At 45.7% G+C, this 20,550-nt stretch overlaps 1 long non-coding RNA gene across 1 annotated transcript; it reads left to right on the forward strand.

The window, feature by feature from the left end:
* The first annotated feature begins 1,107 nt into the window (after positions 1-1,107).
* LOC129150264 (uncharacterized) lies at positions 1,108-12,243 on the forward strand. Its single transcript, XR_008557000.1, has 3 exons — positions 1,108-1,143; positions 9,426-9,515; positions 12,217-12,243. It is a non-coding gene; the product is annotated as an uncharacterized LOC129150264 (long non-coding RNA).
* The last annotated feature ends 8,307 nt before the right edge of the window (positions 12,244-20,550 follow it).

Raw genomic sequence — 20,550 nt, forward strand, 5'->3', positions numbered from 1 at the left:
TCCCGGGTTGTAGGCTTGATCCCCAGTGTGGGGCATGCAGGAGGCAGCAGCAGTCAATTAATGATTCTTTCTCATCATTGATGTTTCTATCTCTCTTCTTCTCTGAAATCAATAAAACATATTTTAAAAATTATGTTTAAAGGAAAACTGAATCCATATTGTTTTATTAACTAATATTGAAAGTTACTAAAACATAATTTGAGACACTATTATATGTCCAAGAAACTTAGTAAAGCTTTAAAGAACACCTTTTCAAAATTCTTTCAAATAAGAAACAATATTTTGCCAAGAAGTTTCTTGAGTTTACTTTTACATCCTTAAACAGACGGCTATGTATACCCCCAGTGTACACATTCTTCAAACAGCAGAGGCCTCATGTTCTTCTATGTCAGAGGTAAGAAGCTGCTTAGTGCACTTTTTGTCTTTCTAGCCTCATTTAATGATGGGTTAGCAGCCAAAAGAAGCAATCCTTTCTTCGATATTTCAACAAAACTATTATCAGCTTTTAACTTTAACTTTATTAGACACCAAGTAAAATGGAGATAGAAGAGCAGAGTTGTATAGCCCTGGACCATAAATCAGGACCCAAACACCAATTCTGCCAGGTGCTAGATGTGAGATGATGGGGTTCAGGACACACTTCCCCATAATGGGACCCTTAGGACCATGTACCATGGCCTTCTGATTATTTTAAGCTGAAGGAATTTGAGAAAATGGCAGAAGAAGGACCGTTTCTGCCTTTTTCCCCTGAAGCAGGTCATAAACTCTCATGTGAGACTTGACCCAGAGGAAAGGAGCATCCTTATCTCTAGAGGAAAGGACACCAAGAAAAACCTGCAGGAACAGACCTTTGTTCACTTTCCCCCAACTTACTGCACTTACCCTTTGTGCCACCTCAGTTCTCCACCACGGCCCGCTCTTCATCAGACCCTGCAGGAAGCACTCAGGTTGGTTTCTTCCGGTCTTCATGTCACATGAAACTTATGTGAAGTAAAGTTGTGTGCTCTCCTCCTATTAATTTGTCTTTGTCCGTTTAATTTCAGACGCAGCCAGGAACCCTGAGAAACTCAAGGAAAACTTTGTTCCTCCCTCAGACAAGCCCTTATTCTCTCTGAGCCTCAATTTCCAAATCTGCAAAACAGGGTTAGTAACTCCGGCTGTGGCATAATGGGAGGGCTGTTCTATCAATTAGTTATGAACGTTTTAAAAATTATTTTTTGAAAAGGTTTAAAAGTTGCTACTGATGATTTTAAATAATAAAAACAGCAACAAAGCATAATAGATAGGAGCCGCTCCTAAATGAAAGGCGCTTCTGTTTCAGAGGAGTTGCCTTTCGGAGGCAGTGGACCTGTGGGTTCCCAGCTTCCCCGGACAGAGCAGTTCCTCCCTCATTGTCTCTGTCCCACGCAGGGTGGTCACTGTGATATCAGGAACTCGGTCCCCCAACAATAGTGGTCCATATGGTTTACTGATCTCTCTCTTCTGCTAAGCAGCATATGATGTTGTGATGTATGATTTATGATATTTGTCCACATATTGGTGTTTGTACACAGTTTGGCTCACAGCCCAAATCCCTTATAATTTCCTAACTGAATAGAGCAACAGAGACATCTTTTGTTGTAATATTTGTTTTTGGTCCTCTGTTTCTGAAATAGCTTTAGAGTGATAAATGTGAAATGGCTATTTTTTTGTTATTCATAACAAACCCCCTTTTACCACGTCTGAGTTTATGTTAGTGGGATGACTTTAGGAAAGCCCCTAGATAACCACAATGGGGGTGTGGCGTTGCGGGAGGAGCTAGCTGGTTTCCAAAGGAAGCAACCAGATGGTTGGGACTTTCAGTCCCTCTCCCCTCCCCACAAAAGGTAGAAGTAATCACCAAGAGCTAATGATTGTATCCATCATGTTTATGGAATGAAGCCTCCTAGAACCCCAAAAGGATGGGGTTTGGAGAGCTTCCAGGTTGGTGAACACAGGAAGGTGCTGGGCGGGTGGTGCACCTAGAGTGTTCATGGGCACGACCCTCCGTGCCCCCTCACGCATCCCTTGCCCTACACATCACTTCCATCTGGCTGTTTCTGAGTTACAGTCTCCTGTAATAAATTGTTAATATAGTAAGTAAATTCTTTTCCCGAGTTCTGTGAGCTGCTCTAGAAAATGATTGAACCCAAGGAGGGGGCTGAGGGAATCTCTGATCTATAGCCAGTTGATCAGAAGCACAATGTGATACCACAGAAAAAAATATATATTGGTCTCTGCCTCAGGGGTCCTGGAATAGAGTCCCTAGAACTCTTGTAATTTCCTCCTACGGGATAAGAGCACTAGCAGCATCTTTTGCTCTACATTTGGGTCTCTGACCCCAGTTGCTGACATAGAGTTTCTATGTCTTTTGAACTTCCTGGGTGATAGGAGCACCTTTTGTTCTAATGAGATGATTTTGGTGGCTCCGGGATGAGGGCTGTCACCAGAAAGGCTGAGCCATGATTAGAAGCTTGGAATGTTCAACACCAGTCCCCATCCGCCTAAGGGAAGAGAGGGGTTGGAATAGAGTTAATGACCCATCATGCCTACACGATGAAGCCCCCATAAACATCCCAGAAGTACAGGGTTTGGAGAGTTTTCAGGCCGGTGGACACATGGAGGTTCTGGGAGAGTGAGCTCAGGTCACGAAAGCTTAGCATCCCTTCCCACATATTTGCCCTTACACATCTCTTCCATCTGGATGTTTATCTGTATCCTTTATCATAACTTTTTATAACATACTGGTAAGCAGTCTGTAAACTGCTGTCCTGAGTTCTGTGAGCCACTCTAACAAATTGATTGAATCTGAGGAGGGGACTGTGGGAACCTCTGATTTATTGCTTGTTGGTGAGAAGCACAGGTAGCAACCTGGACTTGAGATTGGCATCTGAAGTGTGGGGCAGAGCCCTTAACCTGTGAGATCTGACACTATCTCTAAGTAGTTAGTGTCAGAATTGAGTTAAGTTGCAGGACTCCAAGAGGGTGTCTGAGAATTTCTTGTTGTGTGGGGAGAAGCCCACACACATTTGGAGGCCAGAAGTGAAGTGTCTGAGTGTCAGAAGCGCAGGATAGAGAGTCAAGTGTGGAAAGGAGAAACACAGGAGGACCTTCTCCTTTACAAAGCACAAAGGTCCTTTCTAGGGTCAGCCTGAGGATTGTGAGCATAGTTCTTACAGGGAGGCGGGGACCTAAAGTCCCCAAATGTGATTTTTCTAAAAGAACAAACTGTCATAGTCAGATCTTCCTTCAGGAACTGATGAAGTAGTCTAACGAAGGTGTGTGGCATGCAGGAATGGGGGAGTGGCAGGTAGAGAGGGCTCCAGGCCACCTCTCAGCTGGCCCCGTTGGCCAGCAGATCAGCATGTGGTGTCAGACCCCTGGCTTTGACATTCTGTCTCCGTTGATCCTGGCCCAAAGACAGCTCTTCTTTATCTTATTTTTAAATTAAATTTATTGGGGGTGACATTGGTTAATACAATTAGATGTTTCAAATATACAGTTCTGTAATACATCATCTATATACTGTATTGTCTGTCACCACCCAAAGTCAAATATCCTTCCGTCACCATACTAGTATATCTGACTCCCCATCCCCTTTTCTTCTGGGAATCATCATATTGTTGTGTGTGTCTATAAATTTTTGTTTGTTTCTCTTGTTGGTTGCTTTCAGTTTGATATCCCACATATGAGTGAAATCATATGGTTCTTAACTTTTTTCTTTGGACTTATTTCACTTAGCATGATATTCTCAAGGTCCATCCATGTTGCGCAAATAGCAGTATTTCATCTTTTCTTATGGCTGAGTAGTATCCCATTGTGTATATATACCACAATCTTTATCCAGTCATCTATCAAAGGACACTTCGGTTGTTTCCCTGTCTTGGCCACTGTGAATAATGCTACAATGAAAATGGAGGCACATATATCTTTATGAATAAATGTTTTAATTTTTTTGGGGGGGTGAGGGAGGTAGATAGCCAGAAGAGGAGTTGCTGGGTCATATGGTAACTCTATTCCCAATTTTTTGAGGTACCTCCACATTGTCTTCCATAGTGGCTATACACCAGCATTCTGTGAGGGCTCCTTTTTCTAAAGAGAGCTTTTCTTAGTTATCCAAAGTTTCTTGGATTCAAAGGATGTCTGCATTGAAAGCTGGAACCCACTAAGACTATTAGTTTTGTGTCACCTCTCAAACTAGCACCCTGCTTAGGTTTGGTCTTTCACGAAGACCTGCAATTCACTGAATACTGAAAACACTTCACAGTTTCTGTGTCTGTCCCCATGAACGTGAAGCAGAGTTTATACAAAATGAAGTAATTTCTAGGGATGCTTGCCTATTCAATACAGATTGCCAAAAACTGTTCAGCCAGAACCAAGGGGTCACCAACATTAAACACAATACCCTCAAGTACTTCTGCTGAAGGGTCTGCCTTAGCCAGACAGGATCCTCTTTCTCTCTCTCTTTTCGCAAGACCTCATCCAGCCACAGGAAATGGCCTGGGATGGGCCGTTGACCCAGGGTCATGTATAGTCTGTCCAGCAACCTCGATATAACTGAGCTAAAAATGATGAGCTCACCCAGGAGTTTCAACTAAAAATAACAAGAGAATGAGTTAGCACCAGGAGATGAACGCAAATGGGGTTCAGAAGATGAAGCGAGGACCACGCAGGGTCCATGGTCATGGCCCAAAATGAAGGGTGGGCAGGAGATAAAACCCAAAGTAAGCACAGGACAGGAGGCTAACATAAGCTGGAGCAGAGAGAAAGAACATGACAGAAGGGAGAACAGCAGAAAACAGTAACTAAGGACATTTCTTGAATATTCTGTTTCTTTTCCTGGGTTCTCTGAACTCCTGATAATAAACATCTATTCTTTCTATTTGACCTGAATACATATCTATTTCTGACTCCCTGAAACCAGAGGAGTCAGAGCAGATGCCTGCATTCTTCCCTTACTTCCCTTCCACTCAGGGATTGGGCCGGGGTTGGGGAAACCTCAGATTATTCATATTAGTATCCTGGGTGCTAGTAGGGCTTGCTAACTCATCAGTGACCCTACAAATCTTCCACGCCTCCCATTGATATGTCTCTAAATTATGGGGCTGAATAATTACACCTACCCCCCTCAATTCCAGTCCCCTTAGCCTTTTGTAAGTAGAGCTCTCCTGGCTGAGAAATGGAGAGAGAAATGTCTTTGGTCCCTATGGCTTTCCCCCTGGGATTTGCAAGGAGGGGAGGAGGGACTTCAACAAGAAGGCGTTTGGGATTTCCCTATCGTAGGAGACAGAATCTAGAAAAGCCCCATCATCCTGGGACACAGACTAGTCTTTGATTTTGTATATCAGGCTGTTGGCCATTAAAAAAAAAAAGGAAAAAAAAAAGGCTCAAGCAGTGAGCTTCAGGGCAGTTCCAGTGCTGAGTGATTAGACTAGTACCTGTCAGGGACAGTCCCAGAGGGACGGATGTGAATATCTCCTGGGTGGGAGGAGCGCAGGTGCCTGTGCCTGCTGGGGAGCAACTGCCAGGACCCGTGGACCTCCCAGTGCGCTTTCATCTTTCTGTCTTCCACGCAGGGTTGTATTGCACAATCAAATGCTTGATGGTGTTTTTGCACTTAGAAGTTCACTGCAAGTTGATTTCTTGCTAGTTGCTCTGAGAAAGCGTTATCTAATTGTAAACTTGCACTGTGATTGAATTTATTTACTTATTTATTTATTTATTTTATTATTATTTTTAATGCTTTTATTTTTATTATTTTATTTTTTTAAATTACTTTATTGATTAAGGTATCACATATTTGTCATCAACCCACCCCCCATTCCCATCCCAAACCCCCCCCACACTCATGCCTCCATCCCCCTGTTGTCTGTGATCACTGGTTAGGCTCATATGCAAGCACACAAGTCCTTTGGTTGATCTATCTCCCTTGTCCCCACCCTCCCCTACCTTCCCTCTGAGGTCTGACAGTCTGATCAATGCTGTTCTTGTTCTTCAGTCTATGTTGTTCATCATTTCCCTTAGATGAGTGAGCTCATGTGATACTAGGAATACACTTATAGGAACCGAAAATGAGACAAGCAATAATGGTTATGCTGAGAGGCGGGGGTCGACTAGAAGCCCGGGCCGGGACTTAAATGCCAAGCTGATCTGACTAGCTGTTTCTCTCATTCTTTTCTACCTTGAAGAGCATTTGAAGCTACTTATGAGGAAATCCCTTCTGAAAATATTGCAACTCATTCCTTTCATTCTTACGGAAAATCTGACTGTTGAGCCCTCACTGCAAAAGCAATTGGAATTCAGGCTGTGGGATGAAGGAACAGGCGGTGTGTCCCCTCTTCAGAGTGGAGGGGACCGGACAGCTTTGGGAGGCCAGCTCAATGGCAACAGAAATTCCTAACTCACAGGTCACTGCAGGTGTCATGCTAATTCGGAGAGCTCTGACTCATCACTCTCACCCCACTTCTGAGAGGCCCAGGAGTCAGTTCCCTGTTCTGGCGCAGCACAGTGGCTGGGACTTAGAGACTTAAAAAGAGAAAAAGAAGTCCCATGCTCTCCCTGCCAAGCAAGAAACAGAGGCTCATTTGTGTGGCTTCTCTTTGGTCATCCTGCCTCTGTTCCGGAATAATTTGCTCCATGAGAAGATTGGGCAGGAACCCCAAGTTGCTGCTCTGTGGACGCCCACCCCCCACCTCTCATGGATCTTCTTTCATCTGGGGTAATTCCCGTCAGAGGAATGTCCCCAGTTTACTTCAGAGTAAAACCCCTTTTAGGAACGAGCGTCCAAGTCTCCCCACAGACAAGAGCCTTGGCTACCACGTGTGCTGGTGTCCCTTTCCTGGTGGGAGGGGGACCCTGGGCCTGATGGCTCGCAGATGACTCAACACGGTCACTAAGCAACCATCTCTACCCGTCCCCTCTCCCCAGTCCAGGACAAGCAAGAAGAGAAGGGACAAGGCCACTTATTTCTCAGTCCTTGCTCATGGACAGTCACAGCTTTGTCTGAATAAACTGAACACATAACAATGACCTTGGACTTGCCTGACCTTGGGCTTGCTCTAGTGGAAATGGTGTCTTTCATGACAGTGAGAGATCAGCCATGGCCTTAAAGCAGGCGGGTCACTTCCTACAACCCAGGGCCCACCGTGCACAGCGTGGGTTTACACACATTACTTCACTAAGCCTCACCAGCCTGGGAGAATGCTGCTTTATAGATGTTGGACTTGAAGCTCAGAGCGGAGTGACTGGGCTGAGATCACAGAAAATGAGCAACTCAGGCAGCCTGGGTGCCAGGCTCTGGCTGGTCTAATGGGCTGGCTCGTCCCCCACATGCACTGCAGCGGCCAGACTTCTGCCTCACCGATGGGGAAGGAAGCGCGGCAGCCAGTCTGCAGGTACTGGTGTTTATTCATAGACTAAATATTTGCTGATTAAAAACTTCATTGAGTTGCTCACCAGCCCATCATGATTTGATTCCTTTCTGGCCACAGCAGTTTACTGTTTATCCACGTAGTTATGCTCTTTTGGTGTTGATGGAATAAGCTGAAGCTCCCGGCTTCACATAGAGGGGATGAAGCCAGGTCTTCGTGATGGTGAGGAGAGAATTACGTTCTCTCACCTCCTCACCTCCCCCTCAAAGCACACTCTCTCCAGTCCAACAGGTGACAGTACCCCATAGACACTGTAGCTCAAATCAACTTCCTGCCCCCAAACTCATCTCATCCTTTCAGACACTTCCTTCGTGATTCATCCCTACAGTTCCTCACTCCCCTCCCTGCTCTCAGGGCACCCTGGCTGATGTGGTGGCTACTGCAACACACCACCCAGATCCCCTAATCGAAGGACTTGTCCCAGCTGCCCCTGGTTTGCCCCTGGTGCCCAAATCATGCCCCTTTTTGACGGCCCACACCAGTAATTGGCCAGTGCAGCTTGTGACACTATCTCACCTCACTCTGAAGGGCCTTTCCATCACCCGAGCTCCATGTGCTGCTGAGGCCACCATCAGGCCCACACTGCAGCTCCACATCTCCCTCTGTCCATCCTACTTCCACCCCTCCCTTCCCCAGATGGTCCCAAGGGCACCCTGCATGCTGGGCTCTGTCTCAGAGTCTGCTTCTGGGGAAGGGGGCAACTGCCACATTCTCCCTCAGACCTTCTCTGTATATCACTGTCTTGCCCTTTAGACTATGAGCTCCTCAAGGGCAGAGCTGAAACTTATTTCCAAATCCACAGAGCCTACCCCAGGCCCTGACATGCAGGAGATGCTCAGGAGATGTTTGTGGAATGAATGGATGTAGTCACTTAAAAGCTATTGTGAGAGGAGAGGAATTGTGAGACTGGTGCCTATGGATGAGATGTCTCAGCCAGGGTCTTTCCTTTAGTATTGCCCTCCCAGAAGAGTATGCATTGCCATCATCTCCCAAGCTACACTATTGTCCAAACTGGGACTTGGCTGGACTCCTTCCTCTCCCACTCAAATTCTATCTTTCTGGACTAAAAACTGAGTTTGGGGTGTGGTCCCACAGGAGCCACTGAAGTAAATGAGAAGCTGTGTCAGCAGCCCAGCCATGTGCAGCTGGAGGCTGGCTTTTCCAGAACGATAACCTTGTGCTCTGTAGCTCCCTCCATGTGTAGATATTTTCTCTTAGTTGATTTGTATATATTTTAACTTTTGTAATTTTTGAAGATACCCTATTTCAGATAAGATAAACAAATGTGTTATGCACACCTGGCCAGGTAAGTCCCAGGGGCTGCCTGGCGGGGTGGCCACAGTGCCAGTCCAGCTGGAGGAATGTCATGGGCAGTTAGCAATCAAGGCGAGGAACTTGGGAAGAACAGCGATTCCTTTTCCTGCTCCTTCCTTGAAGGGAGTTCAGAAGCAGGGTTCTGTCTCCATTACCCCAGATGGTCAGGAGGCAGGAGCTGAGCTCCGAGAGGAAAAGCTCTCCTGAGGTTGACATGAGGGACCCTGGTGGGCACTTTGAAACTCCATAGGCCTCAAGCTACAGCCCTCGGTGACATCAGGATTATTACATCAGGGCCTTCAGGACGATTGGCCCACATCTACTTTTCAGGTAGCCCGGGCCCAGCCACCGCCCGCTGTAGAGGATGCTTGCTGGGCTCCTCAGGGAATTGGAATGAACTTGGTCCAAAGGAAAAATCAACACAGAATCCTGTTCCCTCATGGAGGACCTGCTCCCTCCCCTGAGCAGCTAGACACATTCCTCATGTCATCTCAACTCAGAATGACTCCCTCTGACAGGACACTGGGGGCCCTCCTGAGGGAGGACGGGCCTCTGGTGGGCAGCTGTATTTGTGTGGCCATTAACATATAAACAAGAGTTGCCTGCGTGCTGCACAGCAGACTCGTAGGGTAATCAAAACGCATCTTTGTTTGTGTCCTTCAGTGTTCTTTATGATCCGTTTACTCTGGGTGATCCTTCCCACCCCCCGACAAGAACTCCAGCAAGCCGCAAGAAGATTTTGCTTATTTTGAGGTAAAGGACAATCCTAGAGTCATTTAAGCAGTAGGTACTGACTCCATTCAGCAATGAGCATGTCCACTCCACGAGAGCCATCAAAACTCGGAACCTGATAAGGTGTCAGACCCTGTCTCCTTCCCCAGTGGGTCCCCTGTGGGCTGGAGGCAGCGTGGAAAACTGGGTGGTGGTCTTGTTGACTTCTCTCCAGGTGAGGAAAATCTCACTTCAATAAGCTGGTCTCACCTTGCAGGACATGCCGGTCATCTAAAGCTGGCTGTCCTTCTCTTGGGATGCTTTCCTGAGCAATTTATAGGTTCCCCTCCAGGCAGCCCTCCCTGGCAGTGCCCTTGTTCCCAAGTCAGGGCATCTCTATATGAGGGGTTACTGGCACTGCTTCAGCTCCTGGACATTTACCTCCAACTTCTCACTGCTGAGGTCTGTCCTCCAAGAAGCCCTTAGGCCAAGATCCTGGATGACCCCCATGAAATGTCGCTCCTTACAGTCCGTGGCCCCAACACTTTACAGCTCTCACCTCAACAAACTTGGAGTGTGGCCAACCCTGCCCTAGCAGCAGTCTCCTGGCTCAGCTTCCAAAACAGGCGGTCTGTCCTTTGACCCCCCCAGACAGGGGCCAGACCCTGATCATTAATTACAGGGGTAACATATGATGCTCTTTGGAAGATGAGGAGGCATAATCTTCCCTACTTCAGGGAAGAAAGGGGATGGCGCATAGCACAGCATCCTCCAAACAAAGCCTCCTAAACGAATCCTCTCTCCTCCCACCCTCTTAGCTCCTTTTATTCTCTAAGAGGAAGAAGATCGAGAATAACTCTATGACGTTGGTAGTTTTATTTGGTGTGTGTGTGTGTTTTATTTTAATCCTCACCCGAGGACATGCTAGAGAGAGGAAGGGAGAGAAACATCGACATGAGAGAGAAACATCGTTTGGTTGCCTTCCATATGTGCCCCAACTGGGGATCGAACCTGCAACCTGCATATGCGCATTGACCAGGAATTGAACAGCAACCTTTCGGTGCACAGGATGATGCTCAACCAACTGAGCCACTCCAGCTGGGCAACACATTGGTAGTTTTTATAGAAAGAAATCAAGGCTCAGAAATGTTATCCTCATTTGGTTTAGATTTTGATGCATATTGCAAAAAACCCCAAAGCAATAGTGACTTAAATAGTATAGAAGAACATTTCTCTCACATCTGAAAGAAGTTGGAAGATAGAAAAATCCAGAATTTATAAGATATTACATAGTCTCAGGATCCCAGCTCCTTCTATCTTATTGCTGTGCCATCCTCAGCATTAGCTTCTACTTCATGGTCCAAGACCGCTGCTTAAGCTGCAGCCACCCCCTCTGCATTCCAGGCAGTGGGAAGGAGGCAAAGAAGGGTGCCTCCTTCTGCTTTTGGGACTCTTCCTGGAAATTTCACACACATCACTTTCACTTACAACTCATTGACCAAAACTTAGTCTCACACAAGGAAGGTTGGGAAATGCAATCTTTATTCTGGGTGGCCATTTAAAAAACAGAGCTTCTGTTTCCAAGGGAGGATAGAATGGATATTGTGCTAAACAATTACTGCCATGGGTGTTAAATAACTTGCTCCAAGTTTTCCAGTTGAACCCTGTCTGCAGAAGGTACTGGCCATCCCAGAGGGAAGAAGCAGTAAGGACATGGAGGTGGGTGGGAGGTGGACACTTAGCATGTCTGCCCTGAGGTATGGAAAATGGCTCCAGGGTGTCCTACCTGCTTTACTGAAGTTACACTTGCTTTGCCAGGAGTCCCATGGCCTTAGCTAGTCACTGGAATCTTCACTGCTACCTCACTTCAGCGAATGGACACTGGTGAGGAAAAATGCCAGGGTCAGTATTGAAAGGGATAAAAAGTAGAGCGATTTTTTCCCCCTCAGCTTCCTGTCCCCTGGATTCTCTTTGAGAATGGTAGACTCATGGTTCCATTCTACTTGTGCTAATGTGTAGTGTGCTTCTACCCCACGCAAGACCGTGGGCAGGCCCTGGGGGGGTGCAGAGGGGACTGGGCAGGGTCCCATTCTCCAGGAGCACAGACATGTACACAGATAACTTAAGGGAAGGCCCTTGGAGAGAGAAAGTGAAATGAGAGATCAGGGTAGGGGGTTGGGGACAATGTTCAGTGAAGAGAAAGCATTTGAGTTTGACTTTGAAGATTAGTTAGAATAGTAATTAAAATAACTGGGAAGATGGTCAAAGTGCACCCCAAAGAGAAAAAACAAAATGATCAAGAAAACAGAGAGAGCCTAAGGAAAAAGAATGAATCTAGAACCATTGGAGTTTAGGGAGATGGTGAGGAAAGGAGGCTCAGGGTGTGGTGGGGTGAGGTGAAAGTAAAAACTGGGCAGGCAGGCTGGGACTAGCTTGCAGCAGACTTTACATACTACAATAGGGCTTTGTTATGGAGGAAGCTAGGAGTCATCACAAGGTTTTGATGACAGATGACACAATGGGCTTCCCTTTCTGGCCTATTTTCTTTTGATAGTATTAAACAGCAGGCATTCTCCAAGAGGCCAAAGACCAATAGAAGTCACCAACAGAGAGGGCTTAGAGGCATTTTCAATTTCCATGTGGAAACGTTTTGTAGTTTAGTGATGAAAAATCCTCATGGAAAAATTTTTTTTTAAAAATCTCAAAGTGGGGAATGAGCACTGTTCTGTTCTCTTCCAAATAGGTTGACAATGGCCAAGGTCACCAGGGGAAGAAGGCTTAAGTGATGTGTAGAGATACAGCCTCTCTGTGGGTGGAACAGTGGCTGAGCAGGTGAGTGGCCGGGGAAGGCAAGAGATTCCTCTGCTTGGGCTTAGGTGTCTGGAAAGTTGGTCTTCTCTCCTGGAGAGAGAGAGGGAAGGAGAGAGGGAGGGAGGTAGGGAGGGAAGGAGAGGAAGGGAGGGAGGGAGGGACGGCGACCGACCTGTGTGACAGACACCCAATCCCTCATCTCGCCTGCCATTTTCACCTATAGTGTTTTGGGGTCTGATGGCAGGTTAGTCAGTAGAATTTAATCCTCTGAGTGTTACTGGAAAGGGGACCTGGCCCTGAGTGGGTCTGCCTAGGACCTGCCGATAGTATGTGGGTTCTTGACTTTGTGCAGGAAAAATTTTACAACATGAGTCCAGGTGACTTTGAGGGTATGTTTGTTAAAGTTGGGACAGTGAAACAAGGGAGGGCTTAGCATAAAAGAAGCTTTGGCTCACTGGAAAATCAGAGAAAAGGGGGCAATGGAGACAGGTTCAGGGTGTTGGCCCAGGACCAGCTGCTGCTGCCCATTGTTCCCCTGGTTGCAAGTCTCATGGGGTTCCTTAGAGTTTATGAGATGCACCCCTTTGGGGGAAGAAGAGAGAGAAGATAAGGCACAGGTATGCTCCCTGGAGGGACAGCACAAGCTGGGTCCTTTGTTTTGAGGGTTTTTAAAGGCTGGGAGTTTAGGAGAGGTTTTAGGACAGATCTCAATAGAATATTCACCAACTTTTCCAGGTGTGAGCTTTCAGGGTGTGGTTTCCACGGACTGGTCAGCACCAAGGCAGGGGGTCATTAGTCATTACAGCATGTCCTGGCGTCGCCCACCTGGTTTTGCTGCTTTTCTGGGCTTGCAGCTAAAATACAGCTAAAGCCTAGATGTTATCTCTAGGGAGGTGACCTTCTGTATCTGGCTGTAAATTGCTTGGCTAGTTTGTGTAGCTGTCTGTTTCCCCATTCCACTTGCCAAGGAATTTTCTTACCTTCTTACTATCCTGCCTCATGAGGAGCCCTAAGTCTTGGAAATAGGCTTTATTTTACTCCAGAAAATACGTTTAATTCTTTGGCACTCACTGAAAGTATGGTGCATGGAGACCAAAAAAGAGTAGAATGGTGCTTTGAGCCCATGAAGCCAAACGTCATAGCAATATTTCACTTATTGCCAACGATTTGAGAATTTTGGAGGCTCGCTGGGTAAGACATTTCCCTGCTCATTTTTATAGAACGGAACACTTTCTGGGTTATGGAAAGTTTATAAATTTTTTCATTGTTTAAAGTGGCAACTTTGAACTGATATTTTAAACAAGCATTGTGCTGGGTAAGACATTTCCCTGCTCATTTTTATAGAACGGAACACTTTCTGGGTTATGGAAAGTTTATAAATTTTTTCATTGTTTAAAGTGGCAAATTTGAACTGATGTTTTAAACAAGCATTGTCTGGAACTTAGGTTTGAGATATGAGATGTATATGGTAACACCCCATTTATCTGGCATAATCAGGGACCAACACATTTCAGAGAAATAAAATATTCAAGTATTTAAGTTGAATTTCTTGGGAACTCAATACTTGTGTTAAATATTTTGATGGAAAAATTTCCCAAATGCCTTGTGTAGTCACTGTTTTTTGAAACAAGAGTGTAGTGAGTATCAGATCCCATTTGACTTGCTGACTTACGAGTGTCATTATGAAAACCACTTTCAGGATCATTCTGAACTCTGCATTGCTCCCCAGGGCTATCAGAGCATGTCTGTTTGACACGCCTCAGTGGGCCCAGTGATTGTGATCCAGTAGTGCTCCTGTTAGCCATTAGTGCCCCTGTACTGTTGCGTGGGCAAGAGCCTGAGGATGTTTTATAGACTGTAAAGTGTGGTGCCCAGGCCTGGTGTAGGCGTTAGTGGTCTCCACCCAGGGAGAGCTGAGTTTGCTTAGGTTGCTTTCATTACTCTTGCTTGCTTGTAATATGAAGTCAGAAGATCAGAATTTAAATTCCAGTCTTCTTTTTCTTGCTATGCAGCCCAGGACAAGTTATCATCTTCTTTATGCCTTGGCTCCCCCACTAACCAAAATGGTAGTAATAATACTCTGCCCTGGGTGGAGGATTAAACCGTGTGTCCTAAGCTCTAATGTGCTGTGAAAAAAAAAATGTTCTCTCATTTAACTAACACACGTCTGTTAGGCAGATATTTAATCAATTTGGAAAACCCAGGCTCCTCCTCCATAAAAACTGATGAAACAATTGATAGAGGAAATACGCAGTGTCCAGTGAGCTGAGTCAATTAATGTAAACCATGGGGGTGGGGGGTGGGGAAGGGTTCTAAAAGTTTAGTTGAAGGAACAGAGGATGCTAGAAATAAACATTTCACCTTGAAGCTATAGGAAAACAAGTAAACAGCAAATTAAATGGCCTAGAGGATTCATGAAGCTGAATCAGAAAAAAAGTAAACACAAAATCCCGTGGTTTGGGCTCCATAAAGATAAGCAATTTGGAGTCTGTTTCTTTAATAGTAGCCGCTTTCCTGTTTTAGACAGAGTGCACCAAGAAAATGATGCAAATGTGTTTCTGCCCACTATTCTCATGTTTTCTCATCAATGCTAACATACTTCTGTCACAGGATGTGAGAACTAAATGAGATGCCATGTGTTACTGAGCTGACACACAAGAAAAACTATATATGTATAGTTAAATTGGAATCTGAAAAACACTTTTATTCTCCCTCCTTCTTCCTTCTCCTTTTTCCATCTTCCTCTGTTTCGTTGGTTTCTATTGTGAACTGACTGTGTGCCCTGGATAGGTGCTAAGGTGGTCCTGTTCTCCAGAGACGGCTCATTCATTTACTCGACCAATATTTATTTATTTATTTATTATTTATTTATTTATTTATTCATTCATTCATTCATTCATTCATTCATTCATTCATTCACAATGCCCTTCCGCATCATAAATCCTAGCAGGTTGTGGAGTAGGTAGGAACAGTCACAACAGCAGCAGAGATTGTTTACCCAACTGTGAGGACATGGAAAGGTTGGGAAAATTTTGCATGAAGGTTTGCACAATGCTTCCCGTGATGGGAATAGATAAGAGAGATTTTGTGCAGTCTCTCACCTGTGGGGCTCATAAGCAGAGCCTGGGAGGCCTCCACCAGGGCCTGTACACATGTCCAACCGCTCCCAGCTTGCTCACTGCCCAGGTGACTTACTAGGGAAACAAGAGAATTGAATAAGACAGACACCTATGGCTACACTTTTTTTCTTAAATTTTGTGAATATTCTGTGGCCAGTAACCAGAGTCTCAACTCTTTGTGTCTATTCTCCTTTGTTTCAGGGTCCTGCGCTTTGAATGAGCTGAAGAAAGAAACACTAGCTTCTGCGTGTCAGTCAGTCAACCTCTCCTGCAGCAACTTTGGGACACATAATGTTGGTTCCAAATCCACCAATATTTATTGAGCTCCAACTATGTGCTAGGCTCTTCTCAAGGTCAGTGTTAAGGATGACAAAATTCCTGTTTAAAATTGAGGAATAATGAATCAGAGGAATAAATCTATGGTATAATTTCCAGTTCTGTTAAGTGCTGTGAAGAAAGACAAAGGAGGGTAATGCTTTAGAGAACAGCATGTGAGGGTCTGAGCTATGTTATGTGAAAAGATCAGGGAAGTCTCTCTGGAGCAGATGGTATTTGAGCAGAGTCCTGAATGAGGTAAGGAGTAAACCCACAGGAGAATCTGGGCAAAGTATGTGGCAGAGGCAAAAGAAACAGCACGTGCGGAGGTCCTGTAGTAGAATAACTTGTTATGACCTTAGGAAAACAACAGGCCAGTGTGGCTGCAGCAGAGTGAGTGGGGAGAGGGCTGTTGGAAATACATCTAGCGGCATGCGCAGGTGCCAGATCACATAGGGCCTTGTGGAGCCTGCTAAGGCGTTTGTTCAGATTGTATTTTAGGGGTGATGGGAGGCTATTGGAGGGTTTTGAGTCATGATAGCATTTATGTTTCTTTAAAAAGAATCACTCTGGCTACTGGAGAATGTAAAAGGGCAAGAGCAGAAGCATAGATGGCAATTAGGGTGCTAATAAAGAGATGGTGAGGTTAAATCGCTAGAGCCAGACTGCCCAGGCTTGAAGCATAATTCTGCCATTGATGAGCAAAATGAGCACGGGCAAGTTAACTTCTCTATGCCTCAGTTTCCTTGTCTGTAAAATGGAAATGATGATAGGGCTACCACCTTGTGCAGATCTAGGTGGAATCACCCCTTGGAGCCCAGTGAACACAGTGTGAATGGTACCCCTTGGAAATGTGCAAGGCAGTGGTCTTGATCATGATTCCTACCTCGTTGGGCTAAATCATTGAACACATGGAAAGTGCTTAGAACACTGCCTGGCACCCAAGAAGAGCTTAACTACTATTAGCTATTCTTTTAGTTGAGATGATGGCAGCTTTGATTAAAGTGGGGGGGGGGGGTGATAAGTACTAAGTTTGAAATAAATTTGAAGAGCCTGCACAGGCTCCTCAGGGCACAGTATTGATGATGAAACTCACTAGCACATCTTTGCAGGAACTCTAGGTGGGTTTTCTTAGTCTGATTCATTTTGGAGCTGAGTTTTTCAGCACCTCCCCCACCAGTGTGTTCCCCCCATAAAATGATGGTTGTATTTAGTATATATTTCATAGGATTGAGAGAATGAAACAAGATACTGCATGCAAATTCCCTAGCTTAGCCCTAATACATTTAAGATTTAATAAATGTTAGCTAATGTAATTATCATTATCATCACCTGAGCAGCTTGATGCTCCTGCAGAATGGATGCGCACACCTACGACTCCATGGGAGAGTGGACTCAGCGGTTTCCCGCTCTTGTGAGGAGAGCTAAAGTGCACAGATGGCATTGGCAATTACTGTCCTGAGGCCACTGTATCCCTGACATCCTGTTGGTCCTTTCTGAGAGGCCTATCCTTGTGCCTTCAGACACCTTCCATGGCCCCCTAAGGGCTCAGGTGAGAACCAGTCCAACAAGGAAAAGAATCACCAGGACATACCTAACGGCACATGATTCAAAAGGCATGATTCATCTTTATTTCATTAATTTCACCACTTATGGAAGTCTAGTCAATCTAAGATTAAGAAATTTGTGTTCTGTTCCTTTTTCTTACCCTCTTGGCTCTAATGAATCACAAGCAGGAATGTTGGAGGGGTTGGGGATGCCTGAAAGACCCAAGAGCTGTAGATACCCCAGGATGGTGGCTGAGGCAGGGAGTCCTGAGGAGCTCTGGGTAAACTTCTCTGTTCCGCTCAGGATGCAGGTCCCAGTCACATGGCTGTCTGGTTACTCATGCGCCTGAGGTAATCTCCCCATTATATTTGTTCTTGGATGTTTGAGGCATATAATTCCTTTGTCAAAAGTTGTAAAGGTGGGACTCCAGCCAATAGCTCAATATAAAAAGAGGCACCATTTTATCATTCTCGGGCTTGGTCATGAATCCTGCCATGGAGCCAGTCATTATGGAAATGACTCAGCCTTTCTCTCCCGTGTTAATAAGATTTTACTGTCTTCGGTGCTGACTCAAGGCTGGCCTAGAGCAATGCAGGGATCAGAGACGCTGTACCTAAGTGTGTCTCTATGTAACTGTTTGCTTGACTTACCCGGGTGCTAAGCAAACAGGGTCCATTCCAGCCATTGCCTTTCTTCCACGTTGGTTGCAGTCTTAGCCCAATTCACACAATGGGCGCCTCTTACCTCTGGCCTCACCTGCCAGGAAGCTGAGGCCACAGTTCTATTTACCAAGGGCTCTCAAAGATGGTTAGTGGGCAGAACTCAAAATAAGACATCTTAGCTCTCTTTGCATCCTAATATCCACAATGCTCAGTGTCTTCTTGGGGGTACCAGGACTCAACTCAAACCTCATTGTAAGGTTCCTGGGGGACTCTCTGTTTTGTTGTTGTTGTTGAAATGATCACTCTGTGGGACATCTGGGGATCTGGCAATTTAGAAGTGAGCCAGAGTTCATCCATTTATTCAGCAGACACTGTCAACCACCTACACGGTGCCCAGTGGTGCTAGGCATTAAGGATGGAGAGACAAAAGGCCCAGTTCCTAATGTCAGAGACCTCAAGGTCTAGTGTGGGGCCTGATGAGAAAATAAACAATTGGAGAATAGTGTGAGTGGTATTATAACAGATTTTTGGGTACTACAGAGGCATTTAGTGTGTATCTGACCCACACTCTGGTCAAGAAAGAACTCCTAAAGGAAGGCATGCTTAAATGACGTTGGAATGGCATACAGAAGCCATATAATCAGGGAAGGGCCAGGAGGGAGGCAGAGGGACATTCCCAGAGAGAGAGGGAACAGCATAAGATGCACATGAGGTAAAGCCAGCTAGCTGTGACCACCAACATCCACTTTCTCCTTTTTCCTGGGCACACAGTGGGATTACCATTCCCAGTCTCCCTTGCAGGTGAGTGTGGCCATATGGAAGGTGTGCAGAGGTGATGGGTGGGCCTGGCCCAGAAGACCTTCTCACATGTGCATTCCCCTGTGCTTTCCCACTTCAGCCAATTGGGAGCAGGCAGGAGTCAGGTCATGAAGGGTCCTGTTTGTTGCTTGAAGGAACTCCAAAAGTTGAGGTGCAGGTAGTAAGCACAGGGAAGCAACACAATTAGATTTTAGAATTGAGGTGGCACAATATTAGTGACAAGATTGAACTTTACCTAAGTCTTGTGCTTTTGGAAAACAGCAATACTTAAATCCCCTACCCCCTGTTTCTTCAAATCCCCCATTCTTTTGTGTTCCAAGGATAAATCTCAAAAGACCACCCACCCTCAAATATTTCAAAATAAGCCCCATCTCTATCCTTCTTCAAGGCTCCTGTAAGACTTAAGGGTGACTCCCTTGTTTACCTGCCTGTTTCAGTCCCAGGGCCCCTTCCTTTTCAATGAGACATGCTTCTTTAATGAACGCTCCCTTTATTTCAATAACGTGAATAAAAACATAGCCTTCATTGTCTGGTACATTTTGCTTTCACATAAACACAATAGTGCTGCACTAGGAGCCAGAACCTTCTGAGCGAAAGTAGCTTCTACTTGACAGTAGACCATCATCTGCTTTATTTTTCTGTAACAACTTTCAATATATATTAATTTATTTGCCATCAGTCATTCATGAGAATATAAATTTCTTGAGGAGGGAGCTTATCTTCTTGACCACTGTCTCCCCAAAGGCCTAGAACAGAACCTGGCACACAGTAGGCACTTAATTAGGACAAATTATGGCATGGCAACCCTGCCCCATCCATCTTAATATTCTGACATCCTCCCTCCTGCCCTTCTCCCTCTTCCTGGTCTCCCTTCCTTTCCCTCTGTATGTCTCTGTCTCATCTGCTCTAGTCTCCCTCTGCCAACCTTCCTGCCTCTCTCCTCTTCTTCTTTTTGGATCTTTTTCTTCAGTACCCCTTCCTTTTGCTTCCCCCTCTCTCCTCCTTGGAAGGTCCCTCTTATCCCTTCTGCCCCAATCAGGTTGCTTATTGAGAAGGGTGCAGTGCCAGGTGAGAGGACCCCAGCTGCAGGAGGAGGAGTGAGCCAACCACGCCCGTGTCTGTGCCGGCACAATTCTGGCCACTTTGGACATGCATTTGGCCAAGGGCTCCTTGAAAGTTAAAGATTCACTCGGAATTGGCCAAGTCAGTGTTTCAGAAACAATAAACAAGTGGTCACTAAACCCTGCTCTAAGCAGGGTGCTAAGATCTGGGAAGTAAAAGAACCCAGACAAGGCCCCTGCTTTCCAGGTTCTCCCTGTCTAGTTAGCCTAGAACATGGTGGGGGGACAAAGTCAGGCAGAATGTGGGCTACAGATGGTACAAGCTAGAGTTCTGGAAGGGATCAGCTTGTTACCTTTGAGGCATGTGATCTGTATGTGAATGATGGCAGCCAGCAAAAGGGAGAGATCAGGAATTCAATCGCAGAGGTGGACAGTGTCCTATCTATGACTGCCAGTCTTCTTGGCCCACTTGGGCCTAAGCTTAGCTGAGGAGGCCCCTCACCAAGACCGAGGGAAGAAGCTCAAATCCATGCCTGCAGATCTCCTCTGAGTTAGAATAAGTTAGGGGGACACCAGGGTGTGCCTGCATGAAGATGTAGTGCCCTGCAGCTAGCTGACCTACTCTAAGCTTCTGAATGGGAAACCAGTGTCTCAGCAGAGTCTGGCACCAGCCTTCCCTCTAGTTTCTTAATAATAAATGTTGGCTGAATTGATTTCAGTACTGGGAAACTGTCAGGACATT

This window comes from Eptesicus fuscus, chromosome 9, assembly GCF_027574615.1.
Source record: "Eptesicus fuscus isolate TK198812 chromosome 9, DD_ASM_mEF_20220401, whole genome shotgun sequence".
Lineage (NCBI taxonomy): Eukaryota > Metazoa > Chordata > Mammalia > Chiroptera > Vespertilionidae > Eptesicus > Eptesicus fuscus.